Consider the following 6,000-nt stretch of genomic DNA (forward strand, 5'->3'; position numbering starts at 1 on the left):
AATTTCCTGTTTTCCAAAGTTTCCACTCGACGATGGCGGAAAACACAGGGAAAAAGGAAAACCGCGGGAGGGGCAGAAAGGGGAAAACAAAAAAGAGGATAAAGGCAGCAGCAGCGGTGGCTGAAAGTTACAGCAGCGATAAATTCGAGGGAAATGTATCTGACGATTGTCCCTCTAACCCGGATGGGGGGGAGGGGGGAGGACAGGTGGAGGGTTAGCCACCCATTACACCCATTCCAGGCAGGATGACCCCCGACCCTGCGGTTGGCGTGCGGCGCAGGCAAAAAGTAGCTTTTTGTTGGCTGCTTTTTGCATACGAAATGCGAGCTGTAAATTGTATCTGTGCGCTACTTAGATACACCAATGCGAGGCGCACGGGGGTGGCACACTCAACCAGTCAACCACTCGGCCGCCCAACCACCCACCACCACCCCATTTGTAAGTGTGTTTTCGGTGGTTTCGTTTGCCCGCAATTGGTTGCCGCAGCAACGTTGATTTAATAGATTTTTCCGTTTCAGCTGGGAATGTATTTTGCAGATACGACAGAACGACAACGAGGACAGCGGCAGAGGACCTGGCCCATAGGGGTGGCTCAAAGCAGCCCAGCACCAACCACCACCACCCATTGCCACCCACAACCACCCTGCATCCCTTGCAAAATCATCTGAGTCTTGGTGGAACGGCTGTGATTTGCTGATTGCCTCTGCTTTCCCCATATACTTTCATTATGTACCTAAGTTTGTTTTGGGGTTGTTTGAGCTTAATGCTCATCTTGCGTATCTCAGTGCGGAAAATGGCAATGGGGGGTGGAAAATGCGTGGGCTAATCAAAAGCTCAGTAGCCTTCGCCATTTTCTTGTTATTTTCTGGTAAATTCCACAGTCATTGTTACTATATAGGAACCAGCTTAGGAAGATATATTTATTTTAAAGAAATCCGTTGCTTTTCGGTTTGGTATAATTCTTTTGAAATACATTTTAAAAACCTCTCAAATAAAATGTATTTAAAAATGGTAGACCCTCGCGAAACCGTATACTTCTTATATACGCTAGCACTGCCAGCCAGCTAATCTGAAATGTATTTAGTTTTTGTTTCTTTTTTTCGCAATCTATATTTAATCTGAGCCAGAGACGATGACTAAGCAATCGCAAGAAGTGCCGACTCAGAAAACGAGAAACCTCTGGACAATGTGGGGAAAAGAGCAACCGATTCGGAGGGCGCAGGCTAGGGGTGAAGGGGTCGCCGCCGGGGCGGCAGGGAGGACAACCCCCAAAGCCGAAAGCCAGGCCAAGTACGGAGAACCCAAGAACCAAGAACCAAGAACCAAGAGCCAAGAGCCCAGGGCCGTTGGGCATCCGAGGCGAGCAGCAGGACAAAAGGCCCACGTCAGCCGCATGTCACTCGAGGCAAACGGAACCAAACCAAACCAAACCGACTTGAAACCGAACGGAAAATAAAAGCAGCGTTCGGGGAAATGGTGTTGTATGGGGGGTAGAGGTTCCTATACCCTGGGATCTCCAAAAACCTTTTAAAAAGGTTGGGTAATCACAATATACGCTATTGTAAAATACAGTAGGTATATAGATTCATAGTTAAGATAGTCTAAAATGAAGTAAAAATATCACTTATTATACTTTTCCTAATTTTACATGATTTTTTTCACCTTTTTTAGTTAATTTTTTTTATTTAGTATTTATTTTTTTATTTATTGTAATTTTATAAACACTATTTTAAATCTTTTTCGAAACCCCCATATCACCAAAGCTTAGTGGACAATCAAGCTACCCTCACTTAGAGGGAATGCCAAGAGGCAAAAGAATTTCAGATTCATGGCTTTGCTTGTGTTTTCTGTTGGTTCATTTCCGTTTTACCCACACATCCGAATCTCTGTGGGTATATAAACATCAGGGGGGATTACATATATGTACAGGAGAGGGAGGAGCAGCAGGAGGACCATCCACATCCAGGAAAGTTGAGCCAAACAAAAAAATGAGGAGAAAAAACCGAAATGCGACGTCTGCCTGCGTTTCACCCTCCGACAATCTGCAGTCTGTCATTAATTTTACCTGCCACCCTCGCTGCGACTCACCTGTGCACCACCCCCCGTGAAAAGGCCTCCCCAGCCCCCTCCACTTCCACCACCTGGCACGCAGCGGGGCCTTCAGTTAGTCAGCCTTGTCAGCTCGTCAGTTTCAGGTTCCATCCACATCCACAGCCACATCGCAGCAACAACGCAGCCACCCCCCACTTTTTCAAGCACCACCACCCAACCACCAACCCCTCCGCCTTTTTTCATCCCTCTTTTTATATATATATGTGTGTGTGTGGCACCCTGACAGGTGAATTATTTCCCTCTGCGGGCATTTCTAATTGGATTTTCCCTCGGTTCTAAGAAAAAATCTATGGAAAAGAATTTTTGTTTCTATTTCAGTTGTGCTGATGTTGTTTCTTTTTTTTCATTTCCATGTGGCTGTGGCGACCTTCCGCAGAAAGCCACCCCTCGGCGAAGGCCCACCCCCTCCCAGGAGGAGAAAAAATGAAAAGCAGAGGGCTACTACACGCCAAAATGCATATGATATATTTGAAAAGATTATTAAATCCAATAAATATGACATTGGAAGCGCAAATTTACAAAAAAATATGTTTCATTTATTGATAATTGAAAGGCGACTAAAGAAAATAATTTATATCTAGTTAGAAATATATTTTCCCTAAAAAATACAAGATACCCATTTTATTTTAAAATGTTCTAAAAAGAATTTTAATTTTTATATTGACGTATGATCAACATAAGGAAAATGGTGTGTTTAAATAAATATTTTAGGAAATACTTTCTTAACAAGCGTTTTCTTCCTGTGTAAAAAGAGAGGAGCCACCCAGCCGCCCTCACGCAGCAGCTCAGCCACTACCCTCTGTGTGACCTCTGCCCACCTGTGCAACCACCCCCTAACCGCCCGTCCACCCACCACCCACCTGGCTTGTGCCACCCATTCGGGGATGATGACGTCGTCGGTCTTTGCGTTTCGCGTCGCATTCGTTGTTCCTCGCGCTTCACTTGGCCTATTGTTGTTGTTAGTGTTGTTGGTGTTGCCTTGGCCGATTCTTCGGTGGTACATAGAATCCGCATTTATATACTACCCACATGTATACATACTTTTACGATATAGATGTGGTATATGGCCATGTCGTCGTGCGAGCTGCCTCATGGCAAAAGTTCCTCTGAATTTCTGATGTTGCTCTGATAAATACTTCACTGCGCCATTCTCGGTAGCTCCCTCTCACTTGCTCTCCTTCTGGCTTGTGTGTGCTTGTGGAAAATCGGAGGGAGGAGATTCGGCCCACCCATCAATGCCAAGCACTTTGCAGCATTATGTGGCAACAACAACCAAAGCAACAAGAAGGACAGCAGCAGAGAAAATCGATATGGATGGACAAAGAATATATATGTGCAAGTGTATATATGCATGTACAAGGCTTTGGATGTACAGACGCAACGGGGCGGATGAGCGATGGATGAAGCATGAATGTAGTGTTTTAGGTTTTATAATCTTAGAATATTATAATAGGTATTCAAAGTAGCAACTTTTTGAAGTATACCACATTGAAATCGGGAAGAAACTAACGAAGTTATTAAAAATCTAAAGTAGTAACTAAAATTTAGAGTACATTTATATTTAGAGGTATTTCCTTTTTGTAATCAAAATAAAATAAGAAATTTCAAGTTGGGGTCACCTTCTGGTAACATACGCAGGTGTGCAGAAAGTCTCTGTAAGAAGTGCAAAATCCATTACAATTGGTGCTGATAAAATTGAATACCAGGAAAGCTATAAAGACTTCCAAATCACCTTTAACTAGAACCCTAAACCACATGACTAATGCACCTAATCAGATATCTATCTGGTTTATACGATGCTTTGGCACTAGATCGACCATGGTGAGTCACGGTGAGATCCGAATGATCCTCCATTCGATCGCATTGGGAAATGTGTAACCAGTGGCGTATGTTTGTGAGTCCATGTGTCGTATCAGCCCGGCGATAAGCAGCCACATCTGTTAAGCAAGTCCCCGTGACTGAACCAGAAACAGGCAGTCAGCAGTCGGCAATTGATCTATCTATATAGCCCTCAGAATTCTTTACCATATCTAGAGCAGAGCCAAAGACGCAGAAGCTAGAGTGAGCTCAGGTGAGGTGTAGGTTTTAGTGTTTTCTTTTTCTATTTTATGGGCCAAGCACCGTAGGAAAACACGATTCCCAGCCGATTTCGATAATCGAATAGAGTCGAGTTCGCTTTGCTTTCAGACTTTCCGACCGTAAGACACGGTACCAAGTGGAGAACTTGATGCTACCACTTGAAACTTGAGAAGAACAGCGATGATAAGGGGTTATATCATAGCAGGGGGTTTCCAGTTTGAGATGATAAATAAATAGGAGCTCCTTAAAAATAATAAAAAGAGCTCAAGATTGGGTAGAGTCTGGTATGGAACGTACATTATTAAATACTCCAATGACTGAGCTAGTTTTCTGTGTGATTTCGGAAATAGTCTTATTTTTTATGGTGTCATACGACCTTAAGGGGACCTTGAGTTATAGCCTACGAGTGATGCGGTGGAGCACTCTGCGGGACACGCGGCTACTAAGCTCATCCGACTGATTGGCGTCGCCCGTCGAAGTCGAAGTCGAAGTCGATGCCATATTCTCAGACCCATTCCCATTCCATTATTATTTTCATTCCGGGGCGCCGATAGCGCTGGCTGCAATTTCCAGTTAATTGCATTTCGTTGCCGGCGTTGCGACGATAGTTGTAAAATATTTGTGTATAGATTTGGGTTTCTTCGTGAAGAGGCGCCAGATTATGGGCCCCATAAGGAAGAACCTTGTGCGTTTATGTAAACATTGCAAATCAATCGAACTATCTGCCACTTGTGGGGCTCCGGCTCCGGCTCCGACTTCGGCTCCCCCCTTCCGTTCACCTCTAATGGCATTCGAGATACAGGCGAGTTCCGTCTTCGAGCTGCGGTCACTGGGATAAGGAACAGATGCCGGAGTGTTCAGGTTGAAATTTGTTTATTTTTTCACTCCCAGAAGCTGTGTAATCAGGCCGGAGAAGTGCCCACAAATTTGCGGTTGCTCCATCTGGTCACCGACTTGATAAAAGTAAATATGGGGACCGAAAAAAAACGAAGTCACACCAGGAAACAGCAAGTGGATGCCACAGTAGTACTTGCGATAAGAAAACGGGAACTCGAGGAAGGTCATCATGGATATAAGAATATAAGAATTCAGTTGGAATAAACATGGATTGACATTAAATTAGAATTTTTAAAATAAGCATCTAATTATATTGTTAAAGAAATTGTTCATAAGGTAATTGTTATCGATACGTATATCGAAATAATCGTTCCATATCGCTACGGTATTCGTTTATCGATTGTTAAACTTAGACTGACCTTCTCCTATCAAAACTACTATGTGTTTGCAACAAAATCTGGAAAAACTTCAAAAGTAATTCCTGAAAAACCACAAAAGATAGTCCTAGCCCCCAAGTCATCCGCAACGAGTGTCACTCGGGTGGCTCTTTCAAACAGATTCCCTTGCGGTTGGCCATTTTGCATGGGACATGCTAACGAGCCGGCAATCTGCATTATAATTACGAGCATGATGATAATAATATACACATGCTTCTGCCGGGGTAACTCGGGGGCCCCAAATCGCAGCGATAAGATTGAAAATTTGCGGTCATCTATCTGCCATGTCCAGTTCCATGGGAACTGGAAACGAAATTTAACAAATCGGAAAGTTCTTGAAACCGAGACGCTTCCAGGAATTTATTGCGCTGCTACACTTTTCATTATCCATGAGTGGGCAGAAATCAAGACAGTCAGTTCGTTTAATTACGTGGATGCATGGCGATCATTGATCTATATAAGAAATGCGAGGCATCAGCGAAATCCAAACGCGAAGCGGTAAGCCAAGACGCAGTTGTGATATGTTGAGGTAAAT

Source organism: Drosophila biarmipes, chromosome X (genome assembly GCF_025231255.1).
Source record: "Drosophila biarmipes strain raj3 chromosome X, RU_DBia_V1.1, whole genome shotgun sequence".
Taxonomy (NCBI): Eukaryota; Metazoa; Arthropoda; class Insecta; order Diptera; family Drosophilidae; genus Drosophila; species Drosophila biarmipes.